Source organism: Stenella coeruleoalba (genome assembly GCF_951394435.1).
Source record: "Stenella coeruleoalba genome assembly, chromosome: 2".
NCBI lineage: Eukaryota > Metazoa > Chordata > Mammalia > Artiodactyla > Delphinidae > Stenella > Stenella coeruleoalba.
Window position 1 is genome coordinate 89,963,215 of NC_137147.1, and position 19,596 is coordinate 89,982,810.

General features: G+C 43.3%; 1 protein-coding gene across 8 annotated transcripts in view; it reads left to right on the plus strand.

Moving 5' to 3' along the window:
• Nucleotides 1-19,596, plus strand: part of SEMA6D (semaphorin 6D) — a 578,468-nt gene that overhangs the window by 518,864 nt on the left and 40,008 nt on the right. For 4 of the 8 annotated variants that reach the window (XM_079912946.1, XM_079912952.1, XM_079912953.1 and 1 more), the window contains exon 1: nucleotides 5,317-6,918. The exons of 3 other annotated variants lie outside the window; for them this stretch is intronic. The gene's annotated coding sequence lies outside the window, so the exon portion shown is untranslated. Of the gene's footprint in view, nucleotides 1-5,316; nucleotides 6,919-19,596 lie in introns of those variants that run through there. One more of the 8 variants, XM_079912948.1, reaches the window with a different exon arrangement.

Below are 19,596 nucleotides of genomic sequence, written 5' to 3' on the forward strand. Positions count from 1 at the left end.
TGGGGACGAGGAGAACATGGGTGCAGACCACTCTGTGGAATCAGCCAAAGGTTAGATAAGTTGTAGGTTTCTCCCAAGCCTCCTTCTAGGACACAAATAAAACCCCTGTAACTGGGGCTGGTGGAGCAAGCATTACCTCCTGTCACCTAGTTTGTGCCATTGCTGACTCAGTGACACCATATCCCAGACCCAGATTTAAACACTTGTTAGCCAGATGTATCTCCCATGTGCTACTGGGCCTTGTCGCTTATCATAGTTTAATAGGGCATTGGGGATTTTAGACAACTCCTATAATTACAGTGGAACACTAACAGTGTTTGCTATTGATTTTTATCCCAGAATGTCAGCTTCTTCCTGTCACCTGTACACATAATTTCCTGACTCCCTTTCAGACTAGCAGTGTAATTTTTTAAACGACTCTAATATATTCAGTATTAATAAAATGTCCATAATAGTAAGCATCCTATCTGAGAAAGCAAAAGGAAAGAAAAAAATGTATCCTTTGTGTGCCTTTATTTGGAAAGACAGGAATTACCCAGAATCCTAGTCTTTTTTTTTTTTTTTTAACCAATAGACGGCCCTAGTGGTTTCTGGCAAAGAATTGGCTCTAACATATAGAAGTTCCCGTACTTAGAGCATTCAACAATAATAATATTTGGCCCTTATTATTATTATTTTGCCAAAGGTATGATCATATAGCCCTAACCATAAATTGAAATACTTGGGGCTTAACCAGTGAGGTTGATTTTAACATAAATTCACATGCTGCTAAACAGGTCTTTTATCTCTTTATTTACAAGCGATCCAAGGGAGTTACATGGGTAATAGTATGCATATAATGTATAGAGGTTTAAACCATGCTATAAACCCCATTGAAGAGTTCCTGACACTCATTTATATGTGACAAGGTTTTTTAATGTTTTTGTTTCCTTTATTATTCAAGACATATTTTTTTAAACTTATGCTCTTTCCATTTTTCAGAGTATTGTGTCCTAGAAAGAAAATTAGGCTTAAGAGCCAAACAGACCTGTATTAGACTCTAGACTCTATCATCTACAAGGGCTAAAAATCCTGACAAGATGGTTAACTTAAGCAAGGATGGGTTTCTTTGTTCCTAAATGATGCCTGTCTCCAAGAGCTGTGGTAAGAATTAAGTGATACTATTGTGGCTAGCCAAATATTGGCTAGCCACAGTTTCTTCTCCCTTTGTTGATTTGAATTTTAACATTGGCTCAAGCAAAAAAAATAATGTTAGGCAAGGAGATCTGTTTTTAAAAACAAAGTAAAAAGTTATATATTTTTTAAAACAGATAAAATGTTCTAATTCTCTGCCCCTTTTGATTATTTTCATTTTCATTATCTTTCTCCTTGGACATTCTAACATTTAAAAGATATTATTCGGTCCCAATTCTTCAAGGTCAGAGGCTTGGTTACTGTAAATTTGTGGAGAGAAGGCTGTCAGGAACTTACACAGAGTCCCAGATTCCTTACATCTGCCAGGATATAAGCTGACCTTGCTGTGTCCTACGTATTCCTTCCCAAAGTATATATAAGTAAAATTAAGCAACTCACCCTTCATCCAAAAAGTTTATTGTGCTTCTGTTTGTTCAAAAGATCTTTGATAAAATGTTGATAGCATTCCTGCCTCTCGTCTGTTTTCAAAAGAGCTAGTATTATTAAAGGTTGTTTGCTGTTCATCTTTTGGATGGGAAAAAAAAAAAAGCCTGATTCTTTTTATCTGGCTTGAGCACTCAGTGTCCTTCCACACAGTGACACCTGAGGAGTCATTAGCAAAACTAGATAAGTAACTGATGTATTATTTCCATACATGCACGGTGCATTCCCCTTACTCAGAGTGCACAGCAAAATTATTCATGTTAAGATAGAGCAATCACAATGACTACAAAAGCACATTTTACCATTCCAAACATAAGCATAGCTGTGGTGGTGTACTATCATGGTACATGATAATAGAAATGAATTATGTCAGTAAAATCTGAGGTTTAAGCTTTACCATGATAAATATGTTTCATTGAAGTGAAGTGTCTTGACAGAGTCACTTTCCTATGCAGACTGCTGAAATAAGGAGACCAGCCGTGCCCATGCAGATGCCGAGATTTGGGTCTACATTATTAATGATTTATCATGTCGTGGAGAGTTTTGAAAGCACTTTCTATAATGTGCGAACACAAGGAATACTATATGTGCATTCCAAATTAATCACAGAAGCTGTAGCTACCTTTGAAATTTCAATACCGATCTCTTTTTTTTTTTGAAACATGAAATTCTACATTCGAAACTGTATGATTCATTAAAATTCATACAAAATGTTATTTCATATCAACTGGATACTAAGTGTATGTAGCTGAATTAATAGACATATATACATAGATGAAGGAAAGAAGGAGATGGAATGGAACAAAAATGTTTTGTAAACCTATTGTGTACCATGTGCTTTCCCCTGAAGTCTCACATTTAGTGTGAGGTTGGATTAAATTTCTAATCCAGTTCTGCAGGATTCCAAGATTGCTCTGCCTACAGGGCACATATAATAACATTGGCTAATATTTATTCAGTGCTTGCCATGTTCCAAGGAAGATGCTCAACACTTTACATGCATTATCACATTCAGTCTTCATAAAATCCATTTGAAGTATTGTTATGATTCCTGTTTCACAGATGAGAACACTGATGCGCAGTGTAGTTAAATAAATTATCCCAAGAGAGGGGGGGAGTCTGGATTTGAATCCAGGTTGTCAAAGGTTTCCAAAGCCTTCACTATTTACTACTGCTACTAACTGTGACCTCACTACTAACCATTACTACAACTAAGAGGTTAGGGTTCACCTCCTATGCAGTTACTACCTGTGTGGCCTTAGGCAAATACCTTAAACCCTCTAAGCTTCAGTTTCCTCTTCTACAAAATGAAGATAATAATAGTACTTAAATGAAAGAATTGTTGTAAGCAAGTAATACTTATAAAATGTTTCAAAGAGGTTGGCAGATAGTAAGCATTATTGCTTTGTTTAATAACTGTAATAGTTAAGGAGTGGTACCCTCCAATGATTGATAACATTTTATTGACTATTACACACAGATTTTCTATAATTTTCAGATACATTTTATTCTTAAAACTAGATTGGAAATGAAACATAGAAATAAAATTTTGAGCTTTTCCTAAAGGAAACAGAGAAACAAAAAATAGACTGTAAATAAAGTTACTACTTATCACTCCTGGGAGATATGCGGTAACGGCAAAAGCATAACCACTAATTATCTAAAGCACTGACCACTTCTAAGTATTCTTTCTAGGTGTGAAAAGAGCCAAAATCTTCTTTGTTTCCTTCCGTCCTTCTTCCTTTCTTCATTTATTCATTCTTCACTCATTCAGTGAACATCCTTACATGGATACGATGCTTGCCCTAGGGACACAAATGAATATATCCCTTCTCTGGAGGAGCATACAATCTAGAGATGACTATACTCCCTGATTCAGCACATAAAAGAGTGTGAGAAAGTTGTGGGTTTCCTTGCCAGATCTATTTAACAAATATTTATTGAGTATCTATTAAATGCCAGGCACTGTGCTAGGCACTGGGGCTGTCCAGGTAAGTAAGACAAGATCCTAGCAGTTAAGAAGCACCCAGTAAGGAAGTCATCCTAAACAGTTATTTTCCCTTCCCTGTGATAAGTTACATATCTAATCCTTGGCTCGAAATAACCTATCAGCATATTCTTCTGCAACCTAAAGGTTTTTTTATTCCTGCATTTAACAGCTCAATCTCAGGTAAACTGTACTCTCTGGGGTGGCGCTCTGTAAAGCTGGCCATCGCAGAATTTCAGCAAAGAATTCAAGGATCTGGAGAACTGAACTTTTTTTCTTCTCTGCTACTTGTCTGCTACTGCAGACAGAAGACAGTTCATAAGCTTTCTGCCTCCAGGTGGGTGGCGATAGGATTCCTCAAACCACTGGTCACCCTCTTGCATCTTCATTCAGTGCACAGAGCCCTTTGCCTGCAGCGGGGCTTGCTCCCTTGATGGAGAAAATACGGAATGACTGGACACCAGTAAAACAGGCACAGCTTTCTGGGTCAGAAGTTGGCTGGGAAAGGGCCCGGACTGCCAAGTAACTTGCAATGATGTCAGAGCCCAGCACAACCTGAAAACACCAGCCAGCCAGCCAACAAAAGCCTTAACAACAACAGAAAAATCACAAAGCTGTGTTGCCAAAGCTGTTCTTTCCGCCCCCTACCCCTTACTTCGAATGGGAGGAACAGCAGGAAGAGAGTTATATTTTAAAAGACTCCCCTTCTTCCTCCCTCCTTCTTCCTTTTGGTAACAAAGTGTTGACTAGCGAGGAAACAGTTCTCTGGGTGAGTCCTGCAGCAGTTCCTTGGGGTGTCTTTTTTGAGTTCCTTTTCAAGGCTGTCGGTGGAAGTTTTAGAAATAACTCAGTACAGGGTATTTTTCCTAAATGTAAACATGTAACTGTGCTGAGGAGAAAGCAGGAACCATTGAGGAAAGGAAAATCCTTTCTCTGCCCCCTTCTCCTCTCATTCACGGTAATTAACCATACTCAAATGAAAATTAAAAGTTTGGCGGAAATGCTCCCTTCTTTCTTTTTCTTTAAATGAGGGCATCACGGTTCATTCCAGCCATTTAGACCCCTCAGTGATTCATAATTCAACTGGAAATTTTAATAAAACACAGCCTGTTCTTGGATATGAAGTTTGGATTAAAATCCTCTTGTTTTTAAGTATGTGACTTTTTTCCTTTCCTTTGTGACAGTCAATTTGAAATGATGTCACTTCAAGGACATTTTCATTTCTCCCAGAACATATTACACGACACACTTGCCTGTAAAACCGGCTCATTAGCCTGCAAAATTATATACTGGACTGAATGGCTTTCATTCAAAGTAGAAATGGGATTTTTAGTAGGCAATTTCTGTATTTTATAAAGATAAAACAATGTTTGATTGCTTCTTCCTAGCTGTTTTGCTTAGTGGTTGTAAAGAGAAATTGGGGCGAGGGGACGACAAATGTAATATGGGGGCGGGCTTGTAAGGATGTGCTTAAAAAATAAATCTTAGATGAGGAAACTAAGGCATAACTTTACGGAGCAACTGCGCCTGCAGCTCCTCTGGGCTTCAACGCCTTGTCCTCTAAATGTCTGGAGGAAAGCTCAAAAAAAGTGAGGGAGCGAAAAAAAGAGGGAAAGAGGTAGGAAAGCGAAAAGGCTGCTTCTCAGGCTGCAGCAGCCACCGCGAGCTGGATGACTGAGGCGCTGCGAGTTGCTGGAAGGAGCAGCTCTTCAGAGGTGGCGAGAGGGAGGGCGCGCAGCAGAGCTCCGGGGAGGAGGGACGCGGAGGCCACCGAGGGGTCAGCCGGGCCGCGGCGCCGGGCTGGGGGCCTCCAGGCGGCGCTGGCCGCGGCGCTCGGGAGAGGGCGAGCGCGCCGGGCCGCCCGCGCCTCTTGCCCTCCGCGCCCGGGGGTGGGCCCCACGCCGCGAGCTGCCGAGTGCGGGGAGGGAACGAGGCTCCGGCTCGCCTGATGGATTGACTTGAAGATGGATCGAATTACACCATTTGCCGTGCCTCGATTTGTTTGGCTCCCGCTCCGTCCCGCTGCTGCTGTCGTTGTCGCTGCCGCTGCTGCAAGGACTGGTGGTGGCGAGTTTCAGGATTATATCGAAGAAGCCAAAACCTAGAGACACAGGGATATATCTCTTTTTTTCTAATTTTTTCTTTATTTTTTATTTTCTCTTCTCTCTGAGCGTGACAAGCTTTTTTTTTTTTTTAAACCAGCCTCCCCCCCCTCCCCCCATGAGGTAAGACAGCCCTATAAAAATTTGCTAATGCTCTAGGCGCCTGGTGGGGATCGGACCCTGATCCTTAGAGCCTGAATTGCTTCTGGTGTATGTGTACGTGTGCGTATGCGTGTGTGTGTTGGCACTGGAGAGTTGATTTCTTTTCCAAGCTGTTCTCTCCGCCTGCCGTACCAGGGACGCGCAAAGGGCTGGAGAGGTTTGGCGGTCGCGTCAAAACTCGCATTGCTGGAGGCTTGAGGGGAGTGGGCCCCCCAACACTGTGCACCCCCCTCGGAGAAAATAAAAAGCGGAAGGAGGGAGCCAGCAAAAGTTTCTCGCCAGGCAGCGCCAGCTCCGCGCTCCCCCGCACCTTATCAGGGGGAACCCAGCTGCTTCGGTGCCGGGCACCACGTCCCCAGCCCGCGCGACCGCCGAGCCAAGGCTGAAGGAGCCGGCTGCTGGCTCCGCCGCCCCCTTCCGCCCGCCCGCACGGGAGCCGACTCTGGGACCGCCGGGCCAGGCTAGCCGTGGATGGGCGAGCACCCGCCCGCGCCAGGAGAAGGGGCGCAGCTCAGCAGCCGACGGACGAGCGGCTCACGGCGGACGCCGGCTACCTGTCAGTGCGCCCCCGGGTCGGACGGCCCACCGGTAGCGCCTGTTGGCTAGGGGCGGGGGCTCGGGGGACTCGGCCCTCCCCCAGCCCTCCAGGCTCCGGCACCGGCTTCTGCCCGGAGGGCGGCCACTTCCCAGCCCTCCCTCTCCCCCTGCTGGCCGAGCGCGCCGCGGGCGGACTCCGGGGCCCAGAGCTGCCCGCCTCCCACCCGGCGCCCCGTTTCTCCTCCCGGCCGCTCTCCCCCGCAACTTTCCGTGCTTTGTTCTCCGGCTGGAAATGATTTACGGAAGCGTCTTGGACAGGGTCTCCGCCAGGCGGCAAGAGCCCAGCGCTGAGATGTGTTACGTTCTCATCTACCCATTAATTATGGATGGAAACAAATAAGGAAGAGTCAATTTTGCATGAGCCCCTTCTCCGGCGGCGAGAGGCATTCTGCAGCCGGGAGGGAGCCGCCGCTCGCGTCGGCAGCCGCTGGCAGGGGGATGGTGAGGCGAAAGGTAGGGAAACTTTTATCTCCCGTCTTGACAGCAATGATGTTTGTTCCTGGTCTGCAGAAACTGATACAGCGGCCGCCTTGGGTAATTTGGAAGGGCTTAAAGCTTCCTCTGTCGTGTATAACTCTTGGATTGAAACTAAAGGTTATAAGGGACTTCAAGGTGCGGATGAGAACTGGGTTTGAAAATTTTTTGTTAAATCAGCTCTCGGGACCACTGCTGTCAGGTGATTCTCTAAATCCCGATCTTGTAAAGAGCTAATTGTCATGGAGCTAGAGAGGAGTGAAGTAGCGGAGTTACAGGAACCCAGAGTAGTATTGCTCATTCAGAGGTGACCAGTCAGTAACCCAGGTTCCGGCGTCCCCACTCCTCACTATGTTCAGCTGGGATATTCACACAGAAGGAACAGTAGATCATTATTATAGATATACAGACTTTGCAAACAATAATCGGACCTTATGTCCATCACCATGGGCCACGGCTTTCCCTTAAAAATAACGGTAGTGTTTCCAGTTACTTGGGAGAAGAAATGTGTAGGGCAATTTTCCCAAGAACTTCTGGCTGCTAAGAATTTAAGTCTGCAGTAAAATGTTTAGTTGCTTTTTAAGGATTGTCTTTCCCTCTACTTGATATTTGGGGCAGTAAAGTGGGTGCTTTTATTTCAAGGCTGAAGTCCTGGGGAAAGGTTTAACATTTTTAAATCTGGTTTGGTCTCCGTTCCTCAGAATTGGAGAAATAATTGTTTGGAGAAATGTTTCAAGGTTTCTTCCTTGTAGAATTGAGAAAGCTTATCCCAGACAGCTCAAGGTGAGGATTCTACTATTCTTTTGGTGGTTTAACAGTAGCTTTTGATGCTGGTTTATCCATGTTGTTAAAAAAAAAAATCCCCTCGCTCTCTTTGATATCTAACTCAGGAAATTAAGTTGTGTGTCGTCACATTTAATGTAGTGAGTGACAGGCATGTTCTGTCAGGCTGGCCAATATGACACAAACATTTACGCTGGCTTAGATGAATAGAAATTGCCTAGTAAGCTCTGAGATTTGGGCCTATATTACCATGAAGTTGAACATCTTGAGGTAAATAAACATAGCTGAGTTTTGTTTTTAAAGTTAGTGTCCATGCTTTGACTTAGGTCCCTAGACTGTGCTCTCAGAAAGACAAATAAATAACCCTGAGATTTCCAAATGGTGTTGTTTAGCAAACCATTTTCTTCCAGTGGTACATTTGCTGAAATTAACAGCCAGTTACTGTTTCTTACTGGATTCTAGTTGTTACCTGTCCTTGTTTCTGTTAGGGATGCTACATAGGTAACCTTTTTTGAGGAACGTTTCTGTGATGCAGGACAGTGTGCCTGGAATATCGTGGCTTCTCCTTCACCAAACAGCTAGTTGACCTGAATTTGATTTAGATTTGTGGGCAGTCCACCCTCTTTCTCTTTATTTATTTATTTACGTATTTATTTATTTAGGTGCCCTCTAATGGCACCATCTGGTCTTGTCTCCCCTCGTTTGGATGGATTTGAAAGATGGTTGTGATGCAAACCTATTAGTCCTTAGAGTGAGGGTAACTTCCTTAGAGATCCAGTGGACTTGAGTTCACTGGCTGCTTGCTAAGCAGGAAGGATCTGTCCAGTAACTTGTGCTCTGCGTAAGTAGGCCCCTGAATCCTGCGTGGTGGTTTCTATTGCATGAAAGGCACACAGACAAAGTAAGCAGGAATTGGAGCTTTGTTTCACAAAAATGCCCATAATTGTTAAGGACTTATTGAAACTGGAGAAGTTCTTCACTTCTTGCTGCTCCATCAAAATAAGCCTTGGTAATTAGCTTAGTCATTGTTCTTGCATTTGAGTTCCACTAAGAGACAAAGAGTGAAAAATGCATCTGAAATAGGGTCATTTTTCACCCTTCTGATGCATTTTATGCAGAGTTAAGAGCCTGGCTGAATGTCTAACCATTATTGGTGTAACCGTAGGAGGTGGACTCCTTTCTTAGCATATTACAAGATAAAATATTACCTTTTATTTCAGTTAATAGACTTTAAGCCTGCCCATTCTAGATTCATTTCTAGAGGAAGCAAGAAGTGCTTGAGGTATGCCAGCCAGTCAGTATTTATTGAGTCCCTGTCGTTTGCAAGGAGCTATGCTAGCCAATGTTCCAACATCAGGTGAGGCAGACACGTTTCTCTATGTTCAACTTAAGTAAGAAAGAAGAATCCAAAGAAACAGAGAGTGGCAAAACTGCATCATTTGGCAAGAAATGTAAATCTGCACCTTTTTTTGAAGGATGTTATTTCATCCTAAAGATTTTAAGGGAAGATTGTCCATACCACATGTTTATAGGGGGCCAATCTCCCTGCCTTTAACACTAATAGTGCAATGTACTATTAGTGTAATTCACATGTTGAAACTCATTGGAGCAGGGGATCTCGCTTTCAGTGGCTCATGTGAATGGAGACTTAGAGTTAAAATCTACCAAAGCCAGTGTCTTAGGTTGCAGCTTATTTTGTGAACAGCTGCCAGCTTCCAGTTGTGGGGGAAAAATGTGTTTTGATCTATTCCCATGACATGTAGAGAGAATGAAAATCATGTAACTATTTTAAGCATATCATAACCCTTTTCAGTGAAGGTGGCTATTGTTGGGCTAACTTTTCCTCCTCAGACCCTGACAAGTGTCAGTGCAGCTGATAAGTGAAGCTGCTTCCACTCTTCCCAGTAGGATAACTAGGGAAACATGCTTCCTTTGAAAAGCAACCATTTACGTAACCAAGAGTGATCAAATCAGTGGTCCACTAGATACCTCACAAGGTACACTTTTCTCAAACTTTTCTCTTCTATCAAGCTTTTGTTAACTCACCCGGATTAGCATTTTAACAACCCTGAAGTGAACTTCTGCCATTCTCTCTACTTGGACACAGTATGTAGATCATCCATCATTCTGTCCTTGGCTACAACAGGCTGCTGGCTCCGTCACCATTTAGAGCTACACAGAATCCATCCGACTGTGAACAACACAGCTGGCTACAGCAATTTTTTTCTTCCACACCACTGGCAACATTGTCTGGCTGTGGTAGCTAAAGTTAACACCCAGAACAGGACGTTTCCATTGTCTGCCAACCTGTGCTGGGCCCCTCACCCGCTTCTGGGGGCACACCTGCAGAAAGGCCCTGCTGGCTTGCAGTGGCATGTTCCACTTCAGAGCGGACTTGCCTCCACCTTACGTGACCCACAGGAAAGCCTCTTTAGACTTGATACGATTAAACCACCAGAATTACAGAATTAGAAGGAGTCATTCACACCACTCATCCTAGACCTTCAGAACTCAGTCTATTGAAAGGGGGAAGAAAAGAATGAAGTAGCTTTTAGCCTGTGATCCCAAATGACTGAAAACAGAAAAAGACCCTGTCTAGTTCTTTGGAGAGCTGAAGGTATCATTGCTTCATCTCTTTTCACAAAGAACCTGTGATGGACCTAAATCTGGGACCCGTGAGTAACGGAACCCAATGCTTTCTATCACATTTTTTGGTCTGTTTTCTTCTTTTTGCTCACTAAGATATCTGTTACAGTAGTCATTGCTTGTTAAGGCAAGAATGGCATAAATTAGGTGGACATGTTTATTAGGTTATGTTGCCAAGCTTTAAAAAAAAAAAAGACTTTTATAATTAGAAGTATTGCTTTTGGAGTTTGATGTGGGAAGGGGAGACCGCCTCATATTTTGGTGGGAGATCGTCTTCTCACCTCTTTTCCTAATGTTTACTCATGAAATCAGCCACAAAACAGCTGAGATGATGGGATGCTCCTACTGCTGATGATAATGGGAGAGGAAGAAGAGAAAACGGCACCCACAACAGCTATACTTATTGTTAGTCTGCTTACTAATTTCTAGGCACACACTAAGACCTTTATCTTAATTATGTCATGTAACAGACAACTGGGGTGGGTGAGGCAGATTCTGTCATTATCACTGCTTTCTCAAGAAAAGAACTCAAGCACCTGAGAAGTCAAGTCACTTTCCTGAGGTCTTAGAGCAGGGAAGTGGTGGAGTCAGGATTTGAACTCAGATCTCCCTGACATCTCAGCCCACCACGTCATCACTGCACTGAATCGTTTCCAGGAACACAGATCACCCTGCAATCTTCTGACTCCCTGATATTTCTGATGTTGTTTTTTCAAAAAAAGAGTCATACTTTGAGGGAAATCTTTGTATTGAATGAAATGCTATGTACAGAATCGCTATGCTCTTAAGTTTTAACGTTTCTCTAAACTAAGTCATATTGGCGTACTCTTCTTTCATCTTTATTCCTGTTGGCCGAATAATTAATGACACTGTCTTCTTTTCAAGTGTCCTAGAACAGCATCTTCGCCCACCATTTTTCTCCATGTTAGACTCTCCTGTCCGAGGTTGCGTGGCATAGGACAAATGGCAGTATTCATCACTCGCCACCAGAAAAGGGCTTCTGCATCAGGGCGCGATTGACACTCACTTCCCTGATCTTGGCATGTGAAGACCCGTTATGTATCTCTGTCCCATTTCCCAGGAGTATTCATGGGCCCCATCAGCAGAGACAGTGAGAGCTGCAGCTGTTCACGCATTAGTGGCACGAGGACGGAAATTGTCTTACTGAAGTCTGACTATGTATTATACCGTAATATACATTTTTCTTACTTATGGTTGAGAGAGAATCCTTCTACCTCTGTGAGTCATCAGATACGTTGTTGAGAAATCGTCACCCACGCATCCGCATTTTTTGTTGTTCTTTTTTACTCAGGATTCCTATGGGAGGGAAAAAAACAAATACACATTACCACTACATAGAATGCTGAAATGTAAGGTTTTCAACATACATTTTTGGAAAAGAAGGATGGGTTTTAAAAAGTCCAATATGTTGGTACATGTATAATAAGGCCTCAGGAAGATCTGCAATTACTTAGCCTATTATTGGAGTCTGTATTTAAAAATAAAGTCAGGAGTTTCTACTCAGCTGAGGAACTGGCACATATGAACGAGAGCAGATGAAGCTCTTTGAGAAAATAGCACTTCCATTCCCAGGAGCCGGCTGTCAGCAGACCAGGGACTCAGACTCCCCCAGCGCCTACATTGGCCTAGGCCTCTCTTGTCATTAGAAGGGTCTCTGGAAACTTTTTGGTCTGCAGAGTTGTCTCCATTTATCAGTAAGTCCCCAAACCTCCCGTGGGTAATTGGTGGATCAAGTAAATACATTTTTAAAAGCTATAGAAGAAGGAGGAGAACAGGCAGCCCAAGGAGGGATACAGCATGTTGCAGTTGCTTCTGTTTTTGTCCTTGCTAGGGTAACCATTTGTTCCTTCAGCCAACTTTTACCAAGTGTTGGCTCTGTACAAGGAGGTGCCAGGGTGGGGAAACGGTTCAAAGAGGAACTGACATGGGTCCAGAGCTCAAGGCTCTTACTAAGTGGTGTAGAAAAAACGAGGTAACCACAGAGCCAAAGTAAAATGGTGAGTGTCTTAAGTGCCAGAAAACACACATGGACCTATGGTGATTGAGAGGACGGAGAAGTTATTTCTGGCCAGGGTGGGCAGGGGAGGCTTTGTGGAGCCACTGATATTCGAGCTGGCCCTTGACCTAGGTAGGATTTGGACAGGTGGACAGCAAGGACCAGGAGGGGAGGTGGTGAGAGGGAGGGCATTCCAAGCATAGAGAACAGCTTAGGCAAAGGCCCTGGGGTGCGGGTAGGGGTCTAGGTCACTTGTCCACGTTTGGGTCCTGACCTAGACTCGCGTTTCAGGTGTGAAGAAGCAGTTTGCCGTGCAACCTACAAATAGTTTTTGAGTGTCTCTGGTCTACTGTACTTGGCCGATCGGCAGATGGCCCTGAGGCTTAAGCCGTCAGAATGAATGGGATCAATCTTGCGATGATTCCGGAGTTTGCTCCGTGATCAGAGCTGAAACCCCACATCAACTGCCAACGGGTTCAGTGTTCCACAGGAATATCGCAAGGGATCGCGTGATTTGCCTCGAATTACCCAGCAAGCTGGCTCCCCCCGCAGAGGGGTTCAGCAGAATCACACTAGAAGGTTGATGCTTCATGGCCTTTATTTTTTGCTTTAACTTCAAGAGGCTCTGGACAGAGACCCTATAACAAAGAATAAGCTGCATACATAGATGTGGGTTTGGGGAGGACGTGGAGATAGGAAGCCGAAGAGAGAGGAGAAACTTGTTGAAACCGTGAGAGAGGCATGAGTTGGACTCTAGGTGCTTGGTAGAGGAGCCCGCAGGCCCCATGAGGCTAGACTGCCTGTTCACGGCTGTAACTTAGCAGAGAGTGTGACACATAGTAGACGTGGTGCAGATATTTTAGTAAACATGTTAATTGAGTTGAACTTTTCATTCGATTGTGGTTACAACCTATCATGCCTGGGAAAGTTCGCAAGCAATGGGGTTAGAGCTATGGCAGCCTTTTCCTAATAGAAGGAGCGAAAAAGTGGCAGGAAACAACTTGGAGTTACTAATACTTCCTTTTAGAAAACCCCATCCTTGAGAGGCCCTGGGGATCCAGCATCCCTTTTTGGGTCTGAGCTTTCAGGATAAACTCACCCCCATCAATGCCTCTCCACGACCCTACCTTCCCAACTCCCACACCTTCACTCACCTTTCTCCCCTACCCCAGTGCCCAGCCATACTCCAAGCGAGGATGTTTGGGTATGAGGGTTTCCAAGCCATCATTAACCCCTTGAGTTAACGTAAATTGTAATCAATCCACGATTAAATTTAAGAGTGGAGGTGATAAGCTTTCTGGGAGGAAAGACCGGAAGTTCTCTGTAGTATGAGCACGTGAATACATAACAAAGGAAAACTAAAATGAAAACAATTACATTACAATTGCTTTGCCAAGAATTGCTCCAGTGGTTCAATTTTCCCTGGTATGTTTAAGTCTTTTACAAGTTAATGGTTACATGACAGTCTGAGAGAAGACTCTTAAGTCTGAGGAAACACTGCCAATGAAAGATCAATCAGAAATTATGAAATAGGTCAATGGGGAAAAAGGGTTAAGCATATACAAATTCAATATTAGGGACTTTTCAGGAATATTCCAGTGACGTAAAGCAGAGAACCTGCTGGATCTAGGAATTAGTCTGGCTCCTACCCAGTTACTTTCTGAAGTGAAGGGCGTGCTGCCTCCCTGCATAGAGCACAGTTGCTTTCCAGACAAAACCTAAAATAAACTGGTGTGGCTCAGCTCGACTAATAATAACAGCTAGCCCTCACCGTGTGCTTACCAGGTGCCGTGGCACTGCGCCTAGTACTTTAAATATGTTACCTAATTTAATCCTCATGCTACCCCTGAGAGTGTGGGACTGATAGCTCCCTCAGAGTTAGCATTTGTTAAGTGCTGACCATGTGCCTTATACTCTTTTAAGTGGATATATGAAATCATCTGATCAGAATTCTTTGAGGTGGGTACTATTATTAATAATATCCTCATTTTACACAGGGGAAAAACTAAGGGACGGGAGATTGAGTAATTTTCCCAGGGTCAAACAGCTAATGAGTAGTGGAACCAGGGGACTCGGGTCCATGGGAAGCAACTTAGTAGGGTGGTTAAGAACATGAACTCGAGCCAGCCTGTTGGGGCGTGCGTCCTGGCTGTGTGATCGATTGGCTGTGTGATCTTGAGCAAATTACTTAACCTCTCTGATCCTCAGTTTCATGACCTAAAAGGTGGATGATGATGGTAGTACCCACCTGGTAGGCACTGTGAGACATAAATGAATTAAGATTTGAACAGCACTTAGAATGGTGCTTGGCTAGCAGTGAGTGCTGTATTTATCTCAATGTCTGTTAAGTAAAAGTAAATGCAGTCTGGCTCCAAGGCCCATGCTTTTAGCCCTTATACTATGCAGTCTCTTCACATGTGATTTTATCGTATCTCTTTGACTGATATATAGACCTTGAAGCCGGTTTTACAACCAGCTCTTCTCTACCACCACCCACTACACGTGCCACAGATTCAGCCAGACTGCAAAGGGGAATTTGGCAGGAGAGCTCCAGGGGCCTAGAGAGTCACCTCAGACCTTGACGCCTAGCTGCCTAGCCCTGACCCACATATCAGCCGTTTCAGATTCATGATGTCAGAAATCTGGCTTCCTCTGTTGGTTGGGCCGAAGGACAAAAATATAGGTGACTGGTATGTGTTCTATGCTGGTTGCTCCCTAGTCTGATTAAAACCTGAATAACACCATGGAAATTCGGGCCCTCTCCTAACAATTCCTGTCATCACCCACATCTTTGATCTCTACCGGTGGTCCTCAAACTTTAAAATTTATCAGAATCACATAGGGCTAAAATGCAGATTCCCAGGGCCCCAGCACCAATGGATCTGTGTTGCTGGGTCTGGGATGGGGCCCTGGAGTCAGCATTTTCAACAAACTCCTAAAGTGATTCATAGGCTATGGTCCCTTGGCCACAATTTGAGAAACAATGCTCTGGTGTAGCCAGAGTTTCTCAAACATCAGTGCCTCTGCAAATTGCCTGGCATTTTGCTAAAATTCAGATTCCCATCAGAGTGGTAGACTTCAAGGCTAGTGTTGGCAGGCCACTAGGTAGTAGATCTCAAACCTCTTGCCTACAGCACAGGGTGAATGGTTATGAGCCAAAGGCATCCTGGCCAGCTCATGAAAGAGTAAGAAAGTAATAAAATCTGCTCAAAGCTGCCTTTTTTTTTTTTTTTTTTTTTCTAGTTTGCAAAAGATCTTCACGGTGAGCAGAAATTAAGAAAGAAAAAGGACACTCACTTACTTCTGCTGACTGGTCTATATCATTTCCTAAATGGAGTCCTGGGCCAGTATTCATAGCAACAGTTTTTGATTTAATGATAAACTGAGATAAGGGTAATCAAGCTTCATGCTTCAGGGTATCAGGTGATTGCCTGCTGCGGTCAGGATGGAATCTTTTCCCTTGTCCTTTGCACAACTGACTAGATGCATTACAGAGAGGCCTCCGGCTACACTTGCAGGAGCTGGGGCAGGAGGCCCTGGCAAAAAACGCCGCTGGATGAGATCACATGGGAAATGGTCTTGTGTGGGATGAACAACCCCATCATTTGGCCTTAATCATTTTTGTCTTTTGTTAAGATTCTACATACCCTGTGTGTATATTTCTATAAACCACATGATGAAATTGGCAGCCTACTGTATCTGGAATCAGATGACCTAGACTCCAACTTTGGCCAATAGTGGGCTCTCTGAGTGACCTAAGGAAAGCACTGTCTCCTCGGAGGCTCTGTCTCCTCATCTGTGGACTCACAATTATACCGAGCATCAAGTAAGACGATGTTGATAAAAGGGCTTCGTAAAAACCAGACAAGTGCGGCTCAAATGTAAGGGATTATTATGATACAATGAATTATACTTTATGGAATCACCATTTATTACAATCACAATATATAAATCTCCTCTCTAGATAATGATATCATGCATAATGACAGTGAACGTTTATTGAGTTCTTCATCTCTGCTAAGCACTAAAGAGTTTTATTTGCATTCTCTTATTTAATCCTCATGTCAGCCCTTTGGGGCACATCCTTTTTTTATTCCCATTTTATAGATGAGGGCACAGATACTCAAGGAGCATAAGTGAGTTTCCTTTTGCTGTTGTAACAAATTACTACAAACTTAGATGTCTAAACAACACAGATTTATTACCTGACAATTCCGGAGGGCACAGGCAGTCAAGGAGCATAAGTGAGTTTCCTTTTGCTATTGTAATAAATTACTACAAACTTAGATGTCTAAACACATTTATTACCTGACAATTCCAGAGGTTGCAAGTCCCAAATGTGTTTCGCTGGGCCAAAGTCAATGTGTCAGCAGGGTTGTATTCCTTCTGGAGGCTTGATGGGAGAATTCGTTTCCTTCCCTCTTCCAGATTCTAGAGGCCACCTGCATTTCTTTGCTTGTGGCCTCTTTCTCCAAATTCCAAGCCAGCCATCATAGGACTCCGTCTTCTGCTTGCATAGACACATCTCCTTCTTGGATTCTTCTGCCTTCCTCTTCCATCTTTTAAGGACCCTTGTGATTACATGGAGTCCACCCAGGTAATGCAGGAAAAACCCCCTATTTTAAGATCTCTTATTTAATCACATACATAGAGTCCCTCTTTCTGTGTATAATAGCATATTCACAGGTCCTAGGGATAGGGTGTGGACATCTTTGGGGATGGAGGGGGACATTCTTCTGTCTACCACAGTTAAGTACCTGCTAGGAGCACACAATGGCAGTGTCAGAATCCAAGGCCAAGCCTGTCTGACTTCAAAGCCCATGATCTCAACCACTCACTATAAAATCTCCTCAATTCAGTCAGTGAAAGAAACAATAAAATCGCAGAACATAAGTAGTGAGGAGGGCCATGTTACTTTTAGAATAATCAATCGGGGGTTTTTAAATATCATTTTAGCAGTAACAACACAGAAATTAACCTTACTGATCTCCATGTCCAACTTTGTACTAAGCATTCTATATATATAGTCATTCACTTTTTTCTTGTGAGGCTGAATATTATTTACCTGGTAACTGAATTGGCAGGGTCCCTGAATCCGGTTGTCTTTCATGGGGTTGACTAAATAAAGAGCATTTGGGGGACCAGGGGACCATTCTGGAGGACTATACAAAGGTATTTTAATGGAGCTCCTGGTCCAGCAAAGGATGATTGACAAAAGGTGATGGCTATAACCAGACCATCCTTTGCTGTCTCTGGCAGTGTCTCTTGGCCCATTGGACGTGGTTCCTCAGGCAGCACTTACCCCAGCCCATCCACTGATAGACAGCCAAGACCATCTCCAACTTATGAGGCTTGATGTCCTCAGAGGTCAATCAGAAAATCGGGAGCCTGTGTTTTGCTAAGAATTGTAGAAAGTTATCAGAGATCTCTTTCCCACTCTCTTACTTTTCTTCTCTCTCTTTCTTCTCTTTGCCGCACACTTCGCTGGTTTCTGAGGCTTAATGTCGTTTTAAAATTCAAAACGTGCGCCCGTCACTGAAAAGGCTGTGAGAGGACAGAGGTGGAGTCTGGAAATCTGGCCTGGCTCCTCTGTTAGCCCACCAGATAGCTCTGGACAAGGCCCTGCCCTCGCTGGCTCTAGTGCTCTCGTTAGAACAAAGTGAGGTCGGGATGGGCATCAGAGACAGTCTAAATGATTTCCAAGTTTCTTTCTAGTAGTAGGATTCCATAATGTTATATTTATCTCCATATTTTAATTGCCTCATAGTAGCACATCTAACAGTGATTTAAAAAAATACGAATCCACTCCATGAATGTGCATAGAGCTATCTGTACAAAGAGACAGACACACAAGTAGTCCAACTTCTCAAATTTATTATTGCCATTTACATTTGACAACACTTTGCCCTTTTCTTTCAAGATCACTTAAACTTCACTGCTGCTAATATTGAGTTTTTAGACTCAATTTTCAGAAATACATAGATAATATTTTCAGTTAGCAGTAATTGCACCTCATTCAGCTCTCAGGGGTTGATACGCTACCATTGCACAATTTCCCTGTAATTTTCAGTTATTTCCCTGAAGAGCCACTCCCCATGGAATGTGTAGGACAGACAGGGCAAATGAGTTTCAAAGTAGAGAGCCAAACCTGATTGGTAGTAGCTGTTGCACCTTGTGTTGTAGAAACTTATGGGGCTACGTCTAAGGTCAGGGAGAAAAAGGATGCCTTGACTGATTTGCAAAGTCTTCTGTGAAAAAGGGAGAGGGCATGGTAGCTTCTGTACAACAAATTCTCCATCTTTGATTCAGTATTTTCTTTGGAGACACATATCCCTCTTAAAGCACTCACACTCATTAATGATCTCTATACAGGTTGCTGAGTAATTTAATGCAGATGTCATCTGGCACGATGTCTCAGAACCGAGCTTGAAAATAAGTAACTCCTAATGGAGAAGGAAACTTGATAATGATTACTTTTGCCAGTTCTTACCATTTGCTTTATTTTGTTGCTGTTCCCTCAATTATGAGGGAATATTTTTAACATTTTTAACTATTTTATCAGAGACTCAAAAATGCGATGAATGGTTGTGCTACTACAGATAACACCTTCACCGTAGATGTATAAATGTGGACATATATAAAAATAGAACACCACCACACATATACACAAACACATACAGAGGTTTTAAATAACTTTTCAAAGTCAGACACACATAGGTTGGAATCCTGCCCCCTATCTGCTGACTAGATGTGAGAAATTGGGCATATCACTAGCTTCTCCAAGTCTTAGTTTACTTTTCTGTTCAATGGAGAAAACGTCCCTTAAGAGATGGGAAATAAGTTAAAGCTAATGTGTGGAAATTGGCCAGCTGGGTCCTAGAACACAATAGGTGCTCGGTCATGTTGGTTTTGGCTACAAATAACAGAAAACCCAACTCAAAATTGCTGAACAGTGAGGCAATATAACATTAAGTCAATAATAATAAGTCCTGAGATGAGGTGGCTCCAGTGTTGATTAATTCTTTGGCTTAATATCATCAAAGACTCGGGCGCTGTCTATATTCTCTGCCATTCTCATCCTGTCAACCTCCCCTTGGCTAGCTCTTTTCATGTTCCCAGTAAAACTGGCACATTCCAGGTGAGAATCCAGCAGATCAAGAGACCAAGAGTCCCTAAGAAACCTTTACTAGTACAGACTCTCCCATTGATAG